Here is a 26,639-nt window from a genome sequence, read left to right as displayed (position 1 = left end):
GGCACTATAGTTAAAATCGAAATTATACAACCTGCGTTGCAAAGTAGGTTCATCACCAAAATTTACAATCAATGAAACAAGAACAATCTAAATAGTTCAACACAACCAATATGTGGTTTTTCTACATTTATCACAAAATTCCACTTCTAATGATTCTTGCAGTTAGAGGAACATTGACTGTACTCCATGAATGTGACTGACAGAAGAAGCTGTCACAGGGGCTGCCACCAGATTCCTGAGAAGGCCACAAACCCTTGAATGACTGCAAATTACCTACAGCAGACTTGCTGGCAGCAGTACTGAGGGATCAGTTTGTACAGTGAGGTGCCTCCTAAATGTTGAAGGTCTCCACTCCAATTCCAAGATGTCAACGCTACTGACATACAAGCGCAAGAAAAGCCTGCTCTAATATGGTCAAAACCATATAAATAATCTGGTATTCTGTTCTGTGAAGTGATGAAGCAAAACTGGGACTTTTCAGGCACACAAGTTAATGATATTTCTAGAGGAGGAATCGTGAATCATACACTAAAAAGAACACCCTGCCTACTGTAAAGCATGGTGGTGACTTGGTGATTCCTACAAAGAAGCATGATGGGGACTCGGTCAGGCCTACACTGATGCTTAGCAGGGGCTCGGAGATGCATACAGTGAAGCATGATGGTGGCTTGGTGATGTCCACAGGGAAGCATGGCGGTGGCTCGGTGATGTCCACAATGAAGTACAATGGTGGCTCGGTAATGTCAATGGTAAAGCATAGTGGCGCTTGGTGATGCCTATAGTGAAGCATGGCGGTAGCTTTGTGATGAATACAGTGAATCATGGCTGTGGCTTGGTGATGTTCACAGTGAAGCATGACAGTGGCTCAGTGATGCCTACAGTGAAGCATGACAGTGGCTCGGTGATACTCTGAGGCTGCTTTGCTCCTTTTGTTGCTGGAAACCTGCAAAGTGTGAAAGGAAAGATGTATTCAATCAAGTAACAGGAAATTTTAAGAGAAAATGTCATGCCTTCTATGAGGAAGCTGAAGCTTGAGCGTCAATGGATCTTTCCACCTGTGTATCTCAATGTCCACCAAGACTTGGTTTCAGAAGAAGTCCTGGAAGCTTATAAGGACTGGGCTAAGAATCCTAAGGAATGCAGCCAGAAGCAGGTATTGGGCTATGCATCATGTTTGCAGCAGGTCATAACAGCCAGAGGTGCTCTGTTAAGTGCTAAGCGCACTCGTTATCAAGGGGTGAATAATTCTACACTGCAGTAATGAGTAAAAGTGACATTTTGCGTTGAATTTGGAAAAACCACTTGTATTTTGTGTTCAGCTACTTATATTGTTCTTGTTTTATTGATTTATTGCAATGTTTGCACATTTTGCTAATAAATCAATGCATTGGGGAATGGATACTTTGATTATAACTATATACAGTATATACAAACTATTCTGGTGCTCTGGCATAGTGATGATTGCCAGCAGTCATAGTCATTGGGACATCCTGTTGGCTATAAACACTGTGGAGAACTGAAATCACTGGGTGTCCTAGTAATGCACAGAGGTGATGAGTCCTCCTGGGCAGGCGGTATCCCACAATTTCCGGGGACACAGAGGAACGTCCTTTCCAACGTAGACAACCACCTAGCGGACACGTACTTGTGAGTATGTCCTGTAAAGCAGAGTCTATGGCTTACCCTTATAGGCCCTAAATGTGGGGACGTTTTATAATTGGATATCAATGATTGCAGGCAAAGTGGTGCTGTCTCCAGACATAAGATGTGACGAGTGTTTATCCGTGTGTCCATTGGGGGGCAGTACCATCCTAATTATAACCCAGACATATGGCTCTGTAGTGAGGAGTGGGCACCATCACATCTGTCTCTCCTTTATGCCCCTGTCCCCTTCTTGCATATGCCCGGCCTGTTATTTTTCTCAGTCTCCTCCACCCACTACCTCCACTCGCTCTCGCCTTCCCTCCCTCATTTTCTCTCCCTGACAGACATTCCCTCATGGATCAATACACCGGTTCTTCGCTTTGTCACTCTGAGTCACAATCCTGGTCTTATCATGTCCAGCAGCTGACAAGTCTCCTACCTCCCTCCTTAGCACCTTCTCTCCTCCCTGCTGCATCCATCCATGTGTCCCTCACCCTCTCACCTGCAGTGCGCTCAGTGCCGGGTACATGGGCAGCACTTCCCACATCCTAGTCCTCACACGAAGAAATATCTGTGCTGCCAGTGAGCATGCTACTGTTTAACACTGATAAGGGAATTATTGTCATTTAATGATCAATATTTCATTTTCACTCTGCCTGTCTGTGTATTTGATGGATTTGGTCCCTGCATAATGTCTCTCCTCATTGTGAGCATTACCTGCCATCCTCTCTGTGCTCTCCTCATCCCCACTCACATCTCTCCCCTGCCCGAAACAATGGTCTGAAGAGATCTATCTATCTATTTATTATCTATCTATCTATCTATCTATTTATTATCTATCTATCTATCTATCTATCTATCTATCTATCTATCTATCTATTATCTATCATCTATATATCTATCAATCTATCTATCTATTATCTATCTATATCTATCATCTATCTATCTATTATCTATCTATCTATCTATCTATCTATCTATCTATCTATCTATCTATCTATCTATCTATCTATTTATTATCTATCTATTATCTATCTATCTATCTATCTATCTATTATCTATCTATCTATCTATCTATCTATCTATCTATCTATTATCTATCTATTTATCTATCTATCTATCTATTATCTATCTATATCTATCATCTATCTATCTATTATCTATCTATCTATCTATCTATCTATCTATCTATCTATCTATCTATCTATTTATTATCTATCTATCTATTATCTATCTATCTATCTATCTATCTATCTATCTATTATCTATCTATGTATCTATCTATTATCTATCTATCTATCTATCTATCTATATATTATCTATCTATCTATCTATCTATTATCTATCTATCTATCTATTATCTATCTATCTATCTATCTATCTATCTATCTATCTATCTATCTATTATCTATCTATCTATCTATCTATCTATCTATTATCTATCTATCTATCTATCTATCTATCTATCTATCTATTATCTATCTATCTATTATCTGTCTATTATCTATCTATATCTATCATCTATCTATCTATCTATCTATCTATCTATAAACAAAAAAAGGAACAGCACAGTATAAATACTTATCTTCGGGTGCAAGGCCCTTAGACAATCTGTCCAATGATTATCCAAACTTCATAGAAATTTGAGATAAGGCTCATTTGTAGCCGAAATATCGCCCAGACATGTGGGTTGATTAAAATCCTGCACATTTTTCCACTGAAACAGTGGAGTGCTGCCTCTTTTTTGGAAATCTATCTATCTATCTATCTATCTATCTATCTATCTATCTATCTATCTATCTACCATCTATCTATCTATCTATCTATCTATTACACTGGTCAACAGCATTTTTGGTGCCAAAGATATTTCATCGAATTTAGGGTATTTTTGGGGTGCTGATTCTGAATATGCTATCAGTTTTGCCAGATTGGCTCAAGTTTTTGAGATTTTTGGTATCTTATTTATAGCACTTGTTGGTAAATGCGACGCATCATCTCATTAATTTCTTTGGATTAGTACTTGAACTGAGCAGTTCTCAATATAGTTTTGTGTTAATTAGTGTTCTAAAAGTTTGTTCATAGCTTGATTTTTGCACTAACTTTATGTTGTTGTCTGTTTTCCAGTGAAAAGCATGAACTCATCAAGAAGAAGTTGTCTTAACGATCCAGACTCATTCTGTTACATTTGTGGTGAATACACACTGCCAAAACATAGAAGAAACATAACAGACTTCGTAAAAAAAAGTGTATTTTGCCTATTTTGGGGTTATGCTTGGGGACCAAGACAAGTTTTGGGCACCACACATAGTGTGCAAAGCATGTATCGAATTATTACGAAAATGGAGCAAAGGACAAAGAAAAAGCTTCAAATTTGGTGTTCCAATGGTGTGGAGAGAGCCAAAAAATCATCATGATGACTGTTATTTATGGTAAACACAGGTACAGGCACATCTTCACAATGAGGGACAGGCCTTCTTGCAGATTCCATGTTACTCCCATTTTCGTTTCTTATGCTTATTGAATCCTTGCACTTGCACTGCACAGAAATAACAGTCATCATGATGATTTTTTGGCTCTCTCCACACCATTGGAACACCAAATTTGAAGCTTTTTCTTTGTCCTTTGCTCCATTTTCGTAATAATTCGATACATGCTTTGCGCACTATGTGTGGTGCCCAAAACTTGTCTTAGTCCCCAAGCATAACCCCAAAATAGGCAAAATACACTTTTTTTTACGAAGTCTGTTATGTTTCTTCTATGTTTTGGCAGTGTGTATTCACCACAAATGTAACAGAATGAGTCTGGATCGTTAAGACAACTTCTTCTTGATGAGTTCATGCTTTTCACTGGAAAACAGACAACAACATAAAGTTAGTGCAAAAATCAAGCTATGAACAAACTTTTAGAACACTAATTAACACAAAACTATATTGAGAACTGCTCAGTTCAAGTACTAATCCAAAGAAATTAATGAGATGATGCGTCGCATTTACCAACAAGTGCTATAAATAAGATACCAAAAATCTCAAAAACTTGTGCCAATCTGGCAAAACTGATGACATATTCAGAATCAGCACCCCAAAAATACCCTAAATTCATTAAAATATTTTGGACACCAGAAAAAAAATTTTTTTTTGTTGACCTGTGTTATCTATCTATAGTCTATCTATCGACTATTATCAATCTATCAGCTATCTATTATCTATCTATCTATTATCTATCTGTCTATGCACAAGAAAAGACTAGAAGCAATGGGATGAAACTGAATGGGAGGAGACACAGATTAGATATCAGAAAAAACTTTCTGACTGAGGGAGATCAATGAGTGGAACAGGCTGCCATGAGAGGTGGTGAGTTCTCCTTCAATGGAAGTCTTCAAACAGAGGCTGGACAGACATCTATCTGAGATGGTTCACTGAATCCTGCATTGAGCAGGGGGTTGGAGATGATGACCCAGGAGGCTCCTTCCAACTCTACCATTCTAGGATTCTATGGTTCATTCTATTATCTATCTATCTATCTATCTATTATCTATCTATTATCTATCTATCTATCTATCTATCTATCTATCTATCTATCTATCTATCTATCTATCTATCTATTATCTATCTATCTATCTATCTATCTATCTATCTATCTAGCAGTAAAAAAACAGAAGGCAGTACTCCAAAAATTGTTTCAAATAAGGTTGACTTTATTGGGTCCACATGGCGTGGCGACATTTCGGCTCCAAGCCTTTTTCAAGGCTTGAAAAAGGCTTGGAGCCGAAACGTCACCACGCCATGTGGACCCAATAAAGTCTACATGGCGTGCTGCCTTCTGTTTTTTGACTGCTATATATTGGCAAGTATGGATTGATTGCTGGGAGGCTGTGCACCCATCCAATATTAGTGCTGTTCCGTTTTTTCTAACTATCTATCTATCTCTCTATCTATCTATCTATCTATCTATCTATCTATCTATCTATCTATCTATCTATCTATCTATCTATCTATCGATCTATCTTATTCTATCTATCTATAGCTCTACTGTATCTTAAATCTTTCTCCCTTTCCTTTTTTCTCTTGCTTTTTTTGTTTTCTCATATCTATCTTTGTAACTCATATTTAATGCTTTCATTTTCTTTATTTTTTCCTTTCTTCCTTTTTTTTTCTTTCATTCCTTTTTTTTGCCTTCCTTCCGTCCTTCTTTTTTTATTTCCTTCCGTCTCCTAGGTTTTAATACTAGAGGTTAGGACCATCCCGATTGTTGTACACCTTCAAATTCAAAATGTTGTTTATTACGTCCCCTGTGCTATTTCTGTGCACTATTACGTTTACTTCTTTACTTCCAGCAGGGGATCTGCTCATTTTGTTTCTGTCTTTGGTTTCATCTGACTTTGTATTTTCTATTGCACACGTCTTCCTTCCTACCATCCTTTCTTCTCTATGTTATGACTATCACATATCTATAGATTTCTGTATTTTATCTATCATCTATCTATATCTATTTATCTATCTCATATATTTCTTTCTAAGTATCTATCGTTGTATTCCATATCTATTGCATATCTTTCTCTCTCCTTGCTCCTTCCACGTTCTCCTGGCACAGCCTCCACTCTCTCTTTTCATGGTACACACATTATTCTAGATGTTACAGTGTTACTGGCAGGTGTCTGGATCTGTCATGGGACAGGTTACAGGGTCTCGGAGGACAAGGGACACTGGCTGCCTTGGTGACAGTGTGAGAATTCAATGTACTGTGTAATTGTGACAGTGACAATATGGGAGGCATTCTGTGTGAGGAAAGAACAGATTGCTAAGTGTTTGGGGGAAGAGAGCGGCCCAGGCAGAGAGAACAAGGAACAGATGCAGTAAAAGATAGGGAGAGAGGAGGAAAGAGAAAGACAGAGAAGAGGGAGAGAGGAGGAAAGAGGAAGACAGGAAAGAAGGAGGGAGGAGAAGGAAAGAGGAAGACGGAGAAGAGGGAGATTAAAGAAAGGAGGGAGAGAGGAGGAAAGAGGAAGACAGGGAAGAGGGAGAGAGAAGAAAGGAGGGAGAGAGGAGGAAAGAGTAAGACAGGGAAGAGACAGAGAAAAGAAAGGAGGAAAAGAGGAGGAAAGAGGAAGACGGGAAAGATGGAGAGAGAAGAAATGAGGTAGAAACTAGGAAAGAGGAAGAGGGGGAAGATGGAGAGAAAAGAAAGGAGGGAGAGAGGAGGAAAAAGGAAGACAGAGAACAGGGAGAGAAAAGAAAGGAGGGAAAGAAGAGAAAAGAGGAAGACAGGGAAGAGGGAGAGAGAAGAAAGGATGGAGAGAGGAGAAGAGAGGAAGACAGGGAAAAGAGATAGAAAAGAAAGGCGGAAGAGAGAAGGAAATAGGAAGACATGGAAGAGAGAAAAGAAAGGAGGGAGAGAGGAGGAAAGAGGAAGACGGGGAAGATGGAGAGAAAAGAAAGAAGGGAGAGATGGGGAAAGAGGAGGACGGGGAAAATGGAGAGAAAGGGAAGAGGGAGAGAGGAGGATTGAGGAAGACAGAGAAGAGGGAGATAAAAGAAAGGAGGGAGAGAGGAGTAAAGAGGAAGACAGGGAAAGGGAGAAAGAAGAAAGGAGGTAGAGAGGAGGAAATAGGAAAAGACAGGGAAGAGGGAGAGAAAAGAAAGGAGGGAGAGAGGAGGAAATAGGAAGACATGGAAGAGAGAGAGAAAAGAAAGGAGGGAGAGGAAAGAGGAAGACAGGATGAAGGAGAGAAAAAAGGAGCCAAATGGAGGAATGAGGAAGACAGAAAGAAAGGAGCCAAAGGGAGGAAAGAGCAAGATGGGAAGATGGAGAGGAAAGAAAGCAGAAAGAGAAAATAAAGAAGGGAGAAGGGAGGGAAGAGGAAAACTGGGAAGAAGGGAGTGAAGGAAAGAGAAATAATGAACAAGAGAAGGGGCTTGGAGAAGCCAGCTCCTGCCTGATATGCACAGAATGGCAGACTATAAGCCTGTGTGGGAAAGGGAACCATACACACACATACAGAAATACACACAGATAGTCATACACACATTCAAACACAGATACACACACAAACACAAATATAGAGATGCACACACATACAGATTCACACACATATACATACAGATGCACACAGATACACACACACACAGATACACACACACATACACACACATACACACACACACATATACACACAGAAGCATGCACAGGCATATACACAAACATAGATACACACACACACAGATACACACACACATACACACAGATACACACACACACATATACACACAGAAGCATGCACACGCATATACACAAACACAGATACACACACATACACACATATACACACATATACACACACATATACACACACAGAGATACACACACAGAAGCACACACACACACACACACACAGAAGCACACACATATACACACACATACAGATATACACAAATATACACACAAATATACACACATTCATATACATACACACAGATACACGCACATATACACACATATACACACACATGCAGATACACACACACATACACACACACACATGCACACACATGCACACACATATACACACACACATACACACACAGATGCACACACACATACAGGTACACACACAGATACACATACACACATACAAATACACACACATATACACACACATACAGATACACACACATATACACACATATGCACACACATATACACACACATATACACACACACATACACACACACATGTACACACATACAGGTACACACACACAGATACACATACACACACATATACACACATACAGATACACACACATACACACATACAGGTACACACACAAATACACATACACACACATACAAATACACACACATATACACATACAGATACACACACATACATACACACAGAAGCACACACACACATATACACATACACACATATACATACACACAGATACACACACATATACATACACACAGATACACACACATATACACATATACACACACAGAAGCACACACACATATAGACACACATATAGACACACATATACACATAAATATACACACATTCATATACATACACACATATACACACATATACACACACAGAAGCACACACACATATACACACACACATGCACACACAGATGCACACACACATACAAATACACACACATATACACACACATACAGATACACACACAGATACACACACATACATACACACAGAAGCACACACACAGATACACACACATATACACACATACACACGCATACAGATACACATATACACACACAGAAGCACACACACATATACACACACATATACACACATACACACGCATACAGATACACATATACACACACAGAAGCACACACACATATACACATATATACACACAGATACACACACATATATACACACACATATACACACACAGATACACACATATACACACACATATATACACACAGATACACACATACACGGATACACACACACACACACACATATATACACACACATACACATATACAATCGCATACAGATACACACACACAGATACACATATACACACACACAGAAGCACACACACAGATACACACATATACACATATACACATATATACACACACAGATACACACACACATACACACACACATATATACACACATATATACACACATACACAGATACACACACATATACACACACATATACACACACATATACACACACACAGATACACACACATATATATATACACACACACACACACGGATACACACACACAGATACACACACATACACACACACAGATACACACACTTATACACACACACATATATACACACATATACACACACAGATACACACATATGCACACACACATATACACACACAGATACACACACACACATATACACACACATATATACACACACATGCACACACACGGATACATATACACACACATACACACACATACACACACAGATACACACACATATACACACACAGATACACACACACATATATACACACACATATACACACATATACACACACACAGATACACCCACACACATATATATATACACACACACACATGCACACACACAGATACATATACACACACATACACACACAGATACACACACATATACACACACACAGATACACACACATGCACACACACGGATACATATACACACACATACACACACACATATACACACACAGATACACACACACATATATACACACAGATACACAGATATACACACACACAGATACACACACACACACACATATATATATACACACACACACGGATACATATACACACATACACACACACATACAGATACACATATACACACACACAGATACACACACACACACATATATATATACACACACACATATACACACGGATACACACACACAGAGATACACACACATACACACACACACAGATACACACACTTATATACACACACACACAGATACACACACATATATACACACACACATACACACGGATACATACACACGCATATACACACACATATACACACACATATACACACACACAGATACACACACACACATATATATATACACACACACACACACACACACACACACATATACACACGGATACACACACACACACAGATACACACACATACACACACACAGATACACACACTTATACACACACACACAGATACACACACATATATACACACACACATACACACGGATACATACACACACACACACATATACACACATACAGGTACACACACACAGATACACATACACACACATATACACACATACAGATACACACACATACACACATACAGGTACACACACAAATACACATACACACACATACAAATACACACACATATACACATACAGATACACACACATACATACACACAGAAGCACACACACACACATATACATACACACAGATACACACACATATACATACACACAGATACACACACATATACACATATACACACACAGAAGCACACACACATATAGACACACATATAGACACACATATACACATAAATATACACACATTCATATACATACACACATATACACACATATACACACACAGAAGCACACACACATATACACACACACATGCACACACAGATGCACACACACATACAAATACACACACATATACACACACATACAGATACACACACAGATACACACACATACATACACACAGAAGCACACACACAGATACACACACATATACACACATACACACGCATACAGATACACATATACACACACAGAAGCACACACACATATACACACACATATACACACATACACACGCATACAGATACACATATACACACACAGAAGCACACACACATATACACATATATACACACAGATACACACACATATATACACACACATATACACACACAGATACACACATATACACACACATATATACACACAGATACACACATACACGGATACACACACACACACACATATATACACACACATACACATATACAATCGCATACAGATACACACACACAGATACACATATACACACACACAGAAGCACACACACAGATACACACATATACACATATACACATATATACACACACAGATACACACACACATACACACACACATATATACACACATATATACACACATACACAGATACACACACATATACACACACATATACACACACATATACACACACACAGATACACACACATATATATATATACACACACACACACACGGATACACACACACACAGATACACACACATACACACACACAGATACACACACTTATACACACACACATATATACACACATATACACACACAGATACACACATATGCACACACACAGATACACACACACACATATACACACACATATATACACACACACATGCACACACACGGATACATATACACACACATACACACACATACACACACAGATACACACACATATACACACACAGATACACACACACATATATACACACACATATACACACATATACACACACACAGATACACCCACACACATATATATATACACACACACACATGCACACACACAGATACATATACACACACATACACACACAGATACACACACATATACACACACACAGATACACACACATGCACACACACGGATACATATACACACACATACACACACACATATACACACACAGATACACACACACATATATACACACAGATACACAGATATACACACACACAGATACACACACACACACATATATATATACACACACACACAGATACATATACACACATACACACACACATACAGATACACATATACACACACACAGATACACACACACACACATATATATATACACACACACATATACACACGGATACACACACACAGAGATACACACACATACACACACACACAGATACACACACTTATATACACACACACACAGATACACACACATATATACACACACACATACACACGGATACATACACACGCATATACACACACATATACACACACATATACACACACACAGATACACACACACACATATATATATACACACACACACACACACACACACACACATATACACACGGATACACACACACACACAGATACACACACATACACACACACAGATACACACACTTATACACACACACACAGATACACACACATATATACACACACACATACACACGGATACATACACACACACACACATATACACACACACAGATACACACACACAGATACACACACACTTATACACACACACACAGATACACACACACACGGATACATACACACACACGGCATACGGTGAGCATCCAAGTGGAGCACTCAGCAGAGAAAGCAATGTGCCTATAAGACAGAGCTGGGCAGGGAGATGGTTGCCAGCTCCTCCAGGACTGACTGCCAGCTGCCAGGGACCTGCGAGTTGTATTGCTGCCTGTGTTTGTCTCTCTGTGTCTCTTTTCTATCTTTCTACCTTCTCCCTGCTTCCTCCTCTCCCTCCCTCCTCCCTTTCCCTCTCCTCTGGCACTCAGTCTCTGTCTCCCCAGCCCCCTGGTCCCCTCCCATAGGCCTCCCGGGCTGTCAGTCATGGCTGCCATCATCACAGCCCTCACTCGCTCCTGCTGCCTCTGTCTCTGGTGCTGAAAAGGAGCAGCCATAATCCCCCCTCCAATCCGGGCAGAGAAGCCCTGAGGTGGGCGTGGCCTGTGCTGGTCCTGATGCTGGCATAGTCTCCATTGCTGTGATACAGAGAGGTAGCAGCATCGCCTATTGTGAGCCATCTATGGGCCTGCACTCACTTCTAAAGGATCCATCCCTGCCAGACTGCAGTCCTTGTGTGGATCAGGTACTGTGCTGGGGATGGGGCAGCGCATGCATGGATGATGATGATGATGATGATGATGCATCTGGGGAATGACATGCACCTCTTGCATCATACTCAGTGATAGGGGCAGATTTGCAGGAAAGCTTTGTTAATTGCCAGACTCGAGATTACCTTGGCCATGTTGCTTTGGAGACTCAGGCTGTAGTATGGAGAAGGCTGTCTGCAGTGATGCGTTAGGCCAGATGCATCAGACCTTTCTGCAATGTTGTATGGAAGATCAGATTATTTCCAGCGGTAGGATGAAATATGTGTCATGTAGCCTGCAGGTTTACAGACGTGTCCAAGGGGGTGACGGCTACAAGACCAGATCCCCCTCATCCACTGTAGTGGAGAAATAAATGTGGAGATTTATTGTGGATTTATTGTGGATTTTTCTATGGTTGTTGTAGTACATCCCGCAGATCTGTTACATTAGATCCCAATATATAGACCTGGTCGATGCCAAACTGGGTGTAGTCAATGATGAACCCCCCGAACCCAGGTCACAAGCACAATTATCATGTAGGAAAGTTTATAAAAATAAAATCTGGAGGAAAATAAAGACACAAAGGGAAGGATGGAGGAAGACGAAAGCGGAACGTTCCCCGGGAATGATTTGCTAATGAAAACATATCGACTTGTGGATAGGAAGGACTCTGCAGAAATTTACCTTTGCAGCATACGGCGACCCTTCTGCAGGTCTACAGCGTCTGCTCCAAGGTAACATGGAGAATCAGAGGAACCTTCTGTGAATCGAGGAGAATGCAAAATAGTCAACACCTTGCTGTGGAAAGAGATTTGATATGGCTTTTTTTGTGGTTGGGGTTATTCACCCTGTGGGGGAGTGTGATGGGATTAGGGGTCAAATAACGTTAGGATGGGTGGTAAAAAAATCCGAGCCAATAGTGTGAAATGTGCTCGGCTGTCAATGTGTCTTGTGTTGGGCAGTCACATAGTCGCTTTATTGCTACCATGTACATACATACAAGTATACACAGATACACACATACATATATATATATACAGTATATATAAATATACAACATACACATATACACAGATACACACATACATATAGATATATACACAACATACACATGTACACACATATACACACATATATACAACATACACATGTACACACATTACACATATACACACATACATATAGATATATATACAACATACACATGTACACACATATACACATATATACAACGTACTCGTGTACACACATTACACATATACACAGATACACACATACATATATATACACAACATACATATTTACACACATTGCACATATATATATACACAACATACACATGTACACACATTACACATATACACACATACAGTATATACAACATACACATATACACACATTACACACATATATATATATATATATATACAACATACACATGTACACACATATACACATATATACAACGTACTCATGTACACACATTACACATATACACACAGTTGCACACATGCATATACATATTTACATATATACACACATACACATATACAGATACACAAGATCCACATATTTACACACATGCATAAACATGTACACACATTACATATATACATTTAGATATATACACACATATACAGATACACACATATTTACACACATACATACACATGTACACATATTACACATACACATTTACATACATACACAGATACACAAATATACACATATTTACACTCATACATATGCTAATCTATCTATCTATCTATCTATCTATCTATCTATCTATCTATCTATCCCATATCTATCTACCAGCTGTTATCTATCTATTTATCTATTATCTATCTATTATCTATCTATTTATAGCTATTATCTATCTATTATCTATCTATCCATCCATCCATCCATCTATCTAGACACACACTATCTATCTACCTTCCTAAAGGAGCTTTGCTTGCAGTCTGGCCATCGATCACACACATGTAGACAGACTGTGTCCGTGTTCCTTTTGCTTATTCTATGCTGTATACAGGGGTGATCTGTTATATATTGGGGGGTGATACAATTCATATCCCAGTAGGCGTCCATATAGATGGCCAATGTCAGCAGCCACACAGAGACGGGGAACACCAGCTTTCTAGTAGCATAGAAATGATGGAACATCTCTTGCCTCCAGTGAGGAGCAGGCCAGTGCACTGCAGAGGATTTCTCTATAGAAGCTTTTTCATTTTATGGGAGTTATTAGGGCTGAAGTTGTCGGACTTCCTACAGCTTTTTTGTTCCTTACTAGCATCTCTACAATAGTCCTAGCATTTGATGATTGCATTGGAATGTAGAGGCGAGTAACACCAGTCGTTTCCTATTCCTGTAAGCTATGAATATTGGGAAATTGTATCTGCAGATGACTTCACGGCCAAAAAAAACGAATTAGTGCAACTGTTGCATTTTAGACAATGAGGGTATATAAGAAGGTCAAGTCTGCGTCCACAGGCGTGAATGCTCCATCGTGTCACGCTGCAAGGAACAAAGGTCTTCATGTATTTAATAAGTATATGTTACATGTGCAGCATATTTATGCAAGAAGGGAGCTGGGAAATCATTTAATTTGCTGTTTTTCTTGTTTTTTTGCATTTTTCATCAGTGCATTGAGCATAAGGACGATGCAGAAGCCCCAGCGATTTCAGTTCTCTTGAAATCTTGCTTTTTCTGTGCTTCAAATGGCAATATCAGTGAATGGGATTGTGGTGTGCAATGCCGTGGACACAGGGGGAGCCTCCTTGCAGGCTCCATAAACAATTATATTAGGCAAGAAGTGGCAAATATCGCTATATATGGCAAGAATCCTATGCATTGGTGTTTTTGTTAAAAGCTAAGAGGAACTGGGATTTTTTTTAGTTATTTATGCAATTGCAATAGATTACGTGCCATAAAATATGAATAACCGAGACTTTTACGTTTCGTAAAATAGCTGATGATTAATGGCGTTTTCTGTCATTAAAACAGAAATCAGATAAATTGGGTTTATTTATTACATTTCGCTGTGACACCGGGGCATGGAAATGTTGCAGCTGTGATGTTTGACAGCCTTTGGTGCAGTTTATAGGGGGAGGCGGCAGTGGTAGAGACAGGGAGAGGGAGAAACATAGAAACATACGGAATGGGAGAAGAGGGAGAGAGGAGAGAGGAGAGAGGAGAGGGGGAGGGGAGAGACAGACAAACACGGAGAAACAGACATAGGAGAAAGAGTGGAGGAAGAGGAGGGAAAAGGGAGAGGAGCAGGAGAGAGGGCGGGATGGAGGTAGATAAGACAATGATGGCACATCCAGATGCTAAAGATTGTCCAGATAGAATGTTGCCATTTGTGTCGGTTAGAACATTTTGTTTATTTATCAGTAGAGTTTGTTTATAAACAAGATGATACATTAATAGATACAATGACACACAAGATTTGTCATTTGCTAAAACAGCAGGGACATTTTGCACATGCATTTGCCTTCCTCAGGTGTAAAAAGGAGGGATATGTTGCACATGCCTCTGCCTTGGTCAGGTGTGAAAAGGAGGGATATGTTGCACATGCATCTGCCTTGGTCATATGTAAAAAGGAGGGAAATGTTGCACATGCATCTGCCTTGGTCAGGTGTGAAAAGCAGGGAAATGTTGCACATGCATCTGCCTTGGTCAGGTGTAAAAAGCAGGGAAATGTTGCACATGCATCTGCCTTGGTCAGGTGTAAAAAGCAGGGAAATGTTGCACATGCATCTACCTTGGTCAGGTGTGAAAAGGAGGGAAATGTTGCACATGCATCTGCCTTGGTCAGGTGTGAAAAGGAGGGAAATGTTGCACATGCATCTGCCTTGGTCAGGTGTAAAAAGCAGGGAAATGTTGCACATGCATCTGCCTTGGTCAGGTGTAAAAAGGAGGGAAATGTTGCACATGCATCTACCTTGGTCAGGTGTGAAAAGGAGGGAAATGTTGCACATGCATCTGCCTTGGTCAGGTGTGAAAAGGAGGGAAATGTTGCACATGCATCTGCCTTGGTCAGGTGTAAAAAGCAGGGAAATGTTGCACATGCATCTGCCTTGGTCAGGTGTAAAAAGGAGGGAAATGTTGCACATGCATCTACCTTGGTCAGGTGTGAAAAGGAGGGAAATGTTGCACATGCATCTGCCTTGGTCAGGTGTAAAAAGCAGGGAAATGTTGCACATGCATCTGCCTTGGTCAGGTGTAAAAAGGAGGGAAATGTTGCACATGCATCTACCTTGGTCAGGTGTGAAAAGGAGGGAAATGTTGCACATGCATCTGCCTTGGTCAGGTGTGAAAAGGAGGGAAATGTTGCACATGCATCTGCCTTGGTCAGGTGTAAAAAGCAGGGAAATGTTGCACATGCATCTGCCTTGGTCAGGTGTAAAAAGGAGGGAAATGTTGCACATGCATCTACCTTGGTCAGGTGTGAAAAGGAGGGAAATGTTGCACATGCATCTGCCTTGGTCAGGTGTAAAAAGCAGGGAAATGTTGCACATGCATCTGCCTTGGTCAGGTGTAAAAAGGAGGGAAATGTTGCACATGCATCTACCTTGGTCAGGTGTGAAAAGGAGGGAAATGTTGCACATGCATCTGCCTTGGTCAGGTGTAAAAAGGAGGGAAATGTTGCACATGCATTGGCCTTGGTCAGGTGTATAAAGGAGGGAAATGTTGCACATGCATTGGCCTTGGTCAGGTGTATAAAGGAGGGATATGTTGCACATGCATCTGCCTTGGTCATATGTAAAAAGGAGGGAAATGTTGCACATGCATCTACCTTGGTCAGGTGCAAAAAGGAGGGAAATGTTGCACATGTATCTACCTTGGTCAGGTGTAAAAAGGAGGGATATGTTGCACATGCATCTGCCTTGGTCATATGTAAAAAGGAGGGATATGTTGCACATGCATCTGCCTTGGTCATATGTAAAAAGCACGGAAATGTTGCACATGCATCTACCTTGGTCAGGTGTGAAAAGGAGGGAAATGTTGCACATGCATCTACCTTGGTCAGGTGTGAAAAGGAGGGAAATGTTGCACATGCATCTGCCTTGGTCATATGTAAAAAGGAGGGAAATGTTGCACATGCATCTGCCTTGGTCAGGTGTAAAAAGGAGGGAAATGTTGCACATGCATCTGCCTTGGTCATATGTAAAAAGGAGGGAAATGTTGCACATGCATCTGCCTTGGTCAGGTGTAAAAAGGAGGGATATGTTGCACATGCATCTGCCTTGGTCATATGTAAAAAGCAGGGAAATGTTGCACATGCATCTACCTTGGTCAGGTGTGAAAAGGAGGGATATGTTGCACATGCATCTGCCTTGGTCATATGTAAAAAGGAGGGAAATGTTGCACATGCATCTGCCTTGGTCATATGTAAAAAGCAGGGAAATGTTGCACATGCATCTGCCTTGGTCATCTGTAAAAAGGAGGGATATGTTGCACATGCATCTGCCTTGGTCATATGTAAAAAGGAGGGATATGTTGCACATGCATCTGCCTTGGTCATATGTAAAAAGCACGGAAATGTTGCACATGCATCTACCTTGGTCAGGTGTGAAAAGGAGGGAAATGTTGCACATGCATCTACCTTGGTCAGGTGTGAAAAGGAGGGAAATGTTGCACATGCATCTGCCTTGGTCATATGTAAAAAGGAGGGAAATGTTGCACATGCATCTGCCTTGGTCAGGTGTAAAAAGGAGGGAATGTTGCACATGCATCTGCCTTGGTCATATGTAAAAAGGAGGGAAATGTTGCACATGCATCTGCCTTGGTCAGGTGTAAAAAGGAGGGATATGTTGCACATGCATCTGCCTTGGTCATATGTAAAAAGCAGGGAAATGTTGCACATGCATCTACCTTGGTCAGGTGTGAAAAGGAGGGATATGTTGCACATGCATCTGCCTTGGTCATATGTAAAAAGGAGGGAAATGTTGCACATGCATCTGCCTTGGTCATATGTAAAAAGCAGGGAAATGTTGCACATGCATCTGCCTTGGTCATCTGTAAAAAGGAGGGAAATGTTGCACATGCATCTGCCTTGGTCATATGTAAAAAGGAGGGAAATGTTGCACATGCATCTGCCTTGGTCAGGTGTAAAAAGGAGGGAAATGTTGCACATGCATCTGCCTTGGTCATATGTAAAAAGGAGGGAAATGTTGCACATGCATCTGCCTTGGTCAGGTGTAAAAAGGAGGGAAATGTTGCACATGCATTGGCCTTGGTCAGGTGTAAAAAGGAGGGATATGTTGCACATGCCTCTGCCTTGGTCATATGTAAAAAGGAGGGATATGTTGCACATGCCTCTGCCTTGGTCATATGTAAAAAGGAGGGAAATGTTGCACATGCATCTGCTTTGGTCATATGTAAAAAGGAGGGAAATGCTGCACATACATCCGCCTTGGTCGGCTGTTGCCCCCCCAATAGTTGTGGCTGCAGATTTGCTCCAGCGCGCTGTGACTTTCACCAGAGTCCGCCCAGCTGGCACTGCCTCTCCAAGCTGCCACCTTCCACAAGCCAATGCGTTTCGTTTGTCACCTCCCCTGCCCAGAATCAGTAGTGGTGACTCCAGATGCCAAATTGCAGTAAGATTTCTTTCTTTCTTGTTCTTTTTTTTCTTTGCACCCTCGTTAGCTGAATGTGTCAAGGAGAACACATTAATGAGTGAGACATCTTAGTATCCATGAGTGTGAATGATGCTGCTAAATCCCAGATTCACTGTCATTTTTACTCCTATTGCTTGCAGCAACCGGACAGACAGCCAGTTGCACCTAGGACCTCGGCCAAGTTGATTGGCTAATGTCCTGGGAACATTAAAAATGCTTGGTGGATATCTGAGCTGCTGAATTAGAAGCAATTATGTTATCATTTCTTTGCAATAATCCGTAGTAAAGGTCGTTTTGTGGAGTATAGTAACGTAAAGATACATTATTTCTTTCTAGAGCGTAAGGCTGCGTTCACACGGTGTTTTTTAATGACTATTTTGGAGAAGATCTACTCCTTAATCCTCCTGAAATCTCACTTTAAAATACTTGGAAAACTCTCCCTATTAATTCCTATGGGAAATTCACTTTCAGAAAAACTGTTCCAAAAACGGTTCAGTTTTGTGCAGCATATTTTTTGTGTGCGAATAAGAAGCTGCTCTTTATAGTACCAGTAAAAGTTATGAGATCTCAAAAATGTTATGTGCACACTTTTTATTTTTCCTGAATGAATTTGAGAACTTTAGCATCTATTAAATTTGTCAATTCTTTCAGTGTTTTTGCAGCCATTTTTTAACCCATAGAAAGTAAGGGCAAAAACTGCTGCCAAAATAGTTGCAGGACACAATGTTGTTTTGAACTTAGCACTTTTACTGCCAAGAGAGCAGGTTTTGGTTGCAGAAAAACAATGCTACAAAAATGCTGCATGGGTGCACACGACTTCATTTAGACGAAGCCACCGAGTTTTCTCAGGCAAAGCTGCCACAAGAAAACGCAGGTGGTCACTTTCCTATACTGTTAAGAATGAACATATCACTAGTTTAATCCGCTCCAATGTCATTTTGACATTGCTGTGCACTTTGTTAATTTTATTGCTGTACACTTTATTCATTTTATTGCTGTGCGCTTTATTAATTTTATTGCTGTGCACTATATTCTTTTTTATTGCTGTGCACTTTGCTCATTTAATTGCTGTGCACTATGTTCCTTTTTATTGCTGTGCACTATATTCTTTTTTATTGCTGTGCACTTTGCTCATTTTATTGCTGTGCACTACGTTCCTTTTTATTGCTGTGCACTATTCCTTTTTATGCTGTGCACTATATTCTTTTTTATTGCTGTGCACTTTGCTCATTTTATTGCTGTGCACTATGTTCCTTTTTATTGCTGTGCACTATATTCTTTTTTATTGCTGTGCACTTTGCTCATTTTATTGCTGTGCACTATGTTCCTTTTTATTGCTGTGCACTATATTCTTTTTTATTGCTGTGCACTTTGCTCATTTTATTGCTGTGCACTACGTTCCTTTTTATTGCTGTGCACTATGTTCCTTTTTATTGCTGTGCACTATATTCTTTTTTATTGCTGTGCACTTTGCTCATTTTATTGCTGTGCACTATGTTCCTTTTTATTGCTGTGCACTATATTCTTTTTTATTGCTGTGCACTTTGCTCATTTTATTGCTGTGCACTACGTTCCTTTTTATTGCTGTGCACTATGTTCCTTTTTATTGCTGTGCACTATATTTTTTATTGCTGTGCACTTTGCTTATTTTATTGCTGTGCACTATGTTCCTTTTTATTGCTGTGCACTATGTTCCTTTTTTTTGCTGTGCACTCTTCTTTTTATTGCTGTGCACTTTGCTCATTTTATTGCTGTGCACTATGTTCCTTTTTATTGATGTGCACTCTTCTATTTATTGCTGTGCACTTTGCTCATTTTATTGCTGTGCACTATGTTCCTTTTTATTGCTGTGCACTATATTCTTTTTTATTGCTGTGCACTATGTTCATTTTATTGCTGTGCACTATGTTCCTTTTTATTGCTGTGCACTAAGTTCCTTTTTATTGCTGTGCACTTTGCTCATTTCATTGCTGTGCACTATGTTCCTTTTTATTGCTTTGCACTACGTTCCTTTTTATTGCTGTGCACTGTTCCTTTTTATTGCTGTGCACTATATTCTTTTTTATTGCTGTGCACTTTGGTCATTTTATTGCTGTGCACTATGTTCCTTCTTATTGCTGTGCACTATGTTCCTTTTTATTGCTGTGCATTATATTCTTTTTATTGCTGTGCACTTTGCTCATTTTATTGCTGTGCACTACGTTCCTTTTTATTGCTGTGCACTATGTTCCTTTTTATTGCTGTGCACTATATTCTTTTTTATTGCTGTGAACTTTGCTCATTTTATTGCTGTGCACTATGTTCCTTTTTATTGCTGTGCACTATATTCTTTTTTATTGCTGTGCACTTTGCTCATTTTATTGCTGTGCACTACGTTCCTTTTTATTGCTGTGCACTATGTTCCTTTTTATTGCTGTGCACTATATTCTTTTTTATTGCTGTGCACTTTGCTCATTTTATTGCTGTGCACTATGTTCCTTTTTATTGCTGTGCACTATATTCTTTTTTATTGCTGTGCACTTTGCTTATTTTATTGCTGTGCACTACGTTCCTTTTTATTGCTGTGCACTATGTTCCTTTTTATTGCTGTGCACTCTTCTTTTTATTGCTGTGCACTTTGCTCATTTTATTGCTGTGCACTATGTTCCTTTTTATTGATGTGCACTCTTCTATTTATTGCTGTGCACTTTGCTCATTTTATTGCTGTGCACTATGTTCCTTTTTATTGCTGTGCACTATATTCTTTTTTATTGCTGTGCACTATGTTCATTTTATTGCTGTGCACTATGTTCCTTTTTATTGCTGTGCACTAAGTTCCTTTTTATTGCTGTGCACTTTGCTCATTTCATTGCTGTGCACTATGTTCCTTTTTATTGCTGTGCACTACGTTCCTTTTTATTGCTGTGCACTACGTTCCTTTTTATTGCTGTGCACTATATTCCTTTTTATTGCTGTGCACTATATTCTTTTTTATTGCTGTGCACTATGTTCATTTTATTACTGTGCACTACGTTCCTTTTTATTGCTGTGCACTAAGTTCCTTTTTATTGCTGTGCACTTTGCTCATTTCATTGCTGTGTACTACGTTCCTTTTTATTGCTGTGCACTACGTTCCTTTTTATTGCTGTGCACTTTGCTCATTTCATTGCTGTGTACTACGTTCCTTTTTATTGCTGTGCACTACGTTCCTTTTTATTGCTGTGCACTACGTTCCTTTTTATTGCTGTGCACTATATTCCTTTTTATTGCTGTGCACTATATTCTTTTTTATTGCTGTGCACTTTGCTCATTTTATTGCTGTGCACTACATTCCTTTTTATTGCTGTGCACTGTTCCTTTTTATTGCTGTGCACTATATTCTTTTTTATTGCTGTGCACTTTGCTCATTTTATTGCTGTGCACTATGTTCCTTTTTATTGCTGTGCACTATATTATTTTTTATTGCTGTGCACTTTGCTCATTTTATTGCTGTGCACTGCATTCCTTTTTATTGCTGTGCACTACGTTCCTTTTTATTGCTGTGCACTATGTTCCTTTTTATTGCTGTGCACTTTTCTCATTTTATTGCTGTGCACTATGTTCCTTTTTATTGATGTGCACTCTTCTTTTTATTGCTGTGCACTTTGCTCATTTTATTGCTGTGCACTATGTTCATTTTTATTGCTGTGCACTATATTCTTTTTTATTGCTGTGCACTATGTTCCTTTTTATTGCTGTGCACTAAGTTCCTTTTTATTGCTGTGCACTTTGCTCATTTCATTGCTGTGCACTAAGTTCCTTTTTATTGCTGTGCACTACGTTCCTTTTTATTGCTGTGCACTACATTCCTTTTTATTGCTGTGCACTATATTCCTTTTTATTGCCGTGCACTTTGCTCATTTTATTGCTGTGCACTATGTTCCTTTTTATTGCTGTTCACTATATTCTTTTTTATTGCTGTGCACTTTGCTCATTTTATCGCTGTGCACTATGTTCATTTTTTCAGGTGCATTCTGGGCAAAATCTGCATGAAAAAGACACCGTGTTCACATTTATTTACGGTATGTGCACACAGCGTCTTTTAACCTCGGGCGTACTCGCTGGGTTTTTCAAGCAGAAGACGCTTCTTTTTCCTGAAGCGTCTTTTTTGTTGATTTTTCAGTCGTTTTGCCTTTTTTTACTGGCATTATCCCGGTATTTTTTTTCACTCCAGTAAATAAAGAAGAAACTGTTAGCGATTTTTTTTAAAGGGGTTGACCACTACTAGGACAACCCCTTCTTGATCAAAATATTTGCCTCCCATAAAATAATAAAGCCTATACTCGCCTCCTGTGTTGGTGCTGTTCCTGCGGTGTCGGCACTCATTCTCCCTGGGGCACTGGTCCGGTTTTGTGACATGTGATTCCGGTGCCCAATCAGCACTGGTGTCACCTTCCTCACCTTCGGACACATCGAACATGAAGAGGAAGTTCGGGCTGCAGCTGATCTCGGACTTCCTGTTCATGTTCGATTTGTCCGAGGGTGGAGTCAGTGACGCCAGCGCTGATTGGGCGTTAGGGTCACATGTCACAACACCGCTCGAGAGCCCCAGGGAGAACGAGTGGCAACACCATGGGAACTTCGCTTTTATCGGGGCCAAGCGAGGGGTATGAGAATAGGGCTCATCCGGAGTCCATAAACGACTGACATAACTACTGGACCAGCGTCCTGCAAATGTATTCGCTCATGTTTAGTGGTGGCAGCGTCTAGCCTGAATCCTAAATGAGATCCAAATTAGATAATGTGAGCCACTGTAATGTTTTGTGACTTTTTTAATGGTTTTTCGCATGGTTTTACAGTAGACCTCAATGATTTGCATGATGTGGAATAGATAGATAGGTTTTTTATTATAGGGCATGTGGGATTGAAAATTTTATACTCGCATATTATGATATGCCAAAAGAAATAAAATGTCAAAAGAAATAATAGGGATTTGGGCAGAGAGCAAAGGCTAAATGTTTTATGGAAATAGTGAGAACTCGAAAAAAAAAAAGATTGCAAGGCTGTAATCGAGAAAATTGCTGGTTTTATTATGGAAAATATTTAAGGTTTGAGATAATGGGATTCATGTTCAAGTACATAAAAGTAAATAAATGCACATAGTAAATATGTCTACGGGCACCTTACGTGAGGTTTCATTATCCGTTTTAATGACACTAGAAAGGTGGTGTATATATAGAGGTATTCCCCAGTGGAAGAGGGTAGGTGAGGTAATAGCTGTGGTGGCTTTTTGCAGCTGACTGCTGTGTGCTGAAGATTTGCTAGCGACATTGCACTATGTCCCACGGTCTAATAGGCAGTCTATGTCCTGACGCTAATGTCCATGACCAATGACTTTTGGCCTGGTTGGCCTTCTCTCATACCAGTCTGTCAGATAGTAATCTGACCACCCAGATAGTAATCAACCACCCAACAACCTGCTCAGCAGTAGATGAGCAGGTTGTTGGGTAGTCGAGAAGGCACAGGAGGCAGTGGTGCAAAATTCAAGACCTATCCCTTTCTCTCCCATACGATGGCTCCTAGGAGTAATGGTTTTAGAAGAGTGGGCACCACTAGAGTGGACGCAGCCTTTTAAACTGGTTCATGGGTTGAGCTGGACATGGTGCAGCCTTTACAGCTCTCTCTTCTCCATCGTTGGTTGCAACGTCATACTTTTCGTAGAGTTTGGCTCTACCAACTTGAAACAGCTAAGTCTCTACTATTTTCGACCCATCATCACAGTAGATAGAGATCCTTTTTCGCCAACCTGTCTGCATCCTGATCAAGCCACTTCTAACCTCAAGTTTCATTTTGCCTGACCAATTCTGGTCCTCCACACATTAACGTCTAAAGAAGGCCTGCCTCTTATATGGCATTACTCCCAGTCATGTGCTAATCATTAACCCTAGCCCTCAGCTGAAAATAGATATTAGCACTCCACTTCACTATGTCTGAGCTCTTCCAAGGTAAGAGAGTCATATGTACAAGACCTATGTGTATTAAAGGGCTTTTTGTCCTCTAAACACAATTTACAAGTGATAGGGATAGCTTCAAAATGCTAAAATCAGACATTCTCTTCTTTCTTACCCATGTTGGTCCAGTGCTAGCCAATCTGGAAAAGCTCTTATATATTTTTATTTTCTAGTACCTGGAATGTCCTGTTTTATCCAAATTTACAAGAAAATTTTTGCACATTTTTTATTAAAAAAAAAGTCTAGATTCCTTCTATATTCTATTTCATTTGCTACCACTGAGCTGGGGTGTGTTCCTATCCGAGCGGTGGATCAGTGGTAACTTTAGCCTGGGTTAGCTGGATCGTACTTTATCTTCTGGCCATTCTGGTGGTCTTCACCAGGACTGGAAGCAGTGATGTCCTGTTCTTCTGTTGCCTGTAAGTGGATATCATAGTGTATCATTCACTAAATAGTAGCCAATTGTTAGCCCAAACCCAACTGGAAGGGAGAATGAGTTTGCCTTCATGTCTTACGACTGCTCCAAAAGACATTTACATTGTTGATATTTGCATGGATTCCCATAGATCCTTGACATTTTAAACATGTATTAATCAACTCGTTTCTGTACCAGAGACCAATATTTTATAGGAAAATTGACTTTTGTGAAGCGTCAAATCACAATTAAAAAAGGTTGACCAGCATTAGAAAAATGGATCTTTCGTATCTGTTCATAGGTTGTGGGCAATTCTGACCAGTTCCTGGTCCTTTGGCTTCACACTATTTACATCATACATATTGAACTTGAGACTAATTACACATTCTCTCTGTCCTTTTTGGCCCTTTTCGAGCTCAAGGTCACCCATTCATTATTGCTCAGAAATGAAATGGGATTGTGTCCACGCCGTGGAATCTGTAGCTGACAGAAAACTAATTTGACACTATAGGCATGGTATATTTATTATA

General features: G+C 39.9%; 1 protein-coding gene across 21 annotated transcripts in view; it reads left to right on the top strand.

Moving 5' to 3' along the window:
- Positions 1-12,835: 12,835 nt before the first annotated feature.
- Positions 12,836-26,639, top strand: part of NRXN2 (neurexin 2) — an 845,479-nt gene continuing 831,675 nt past the window's right edge. For all 21 annotated transcript variants that reach the window (XM_077287299.1, XM_077287320.1, XM_077287316.1 and 18 more), the window contains exon 1: positions 12,836-13,098. The gene's annotated coding sequence lies outside the window, so the exon portion shown is untranslated. The remainder of the gene's footprint in view (positions 13,099-26,639) is intronic.

Source organism: Ranitomeya variabilis, chromosome 2, assembly GCF_051348905.1.
Source record: "Ranitomeya variabilis isolate aRanVar5 chromosome 2, aRanVar5.hap1, whole genome shotgun sequence".
Lineage (NCBI taxonomy): Eukaryota > Metazoa > Chordata > Amphibia > Anura > Dendrobatidae > Ranitomeya > Ranitomeya variabilis.
The sequence above is the reverse complement of the archived record's forward strand: the minus strand, read 5'-3'. Positions and strand labels throughout refer to the sequence as shown.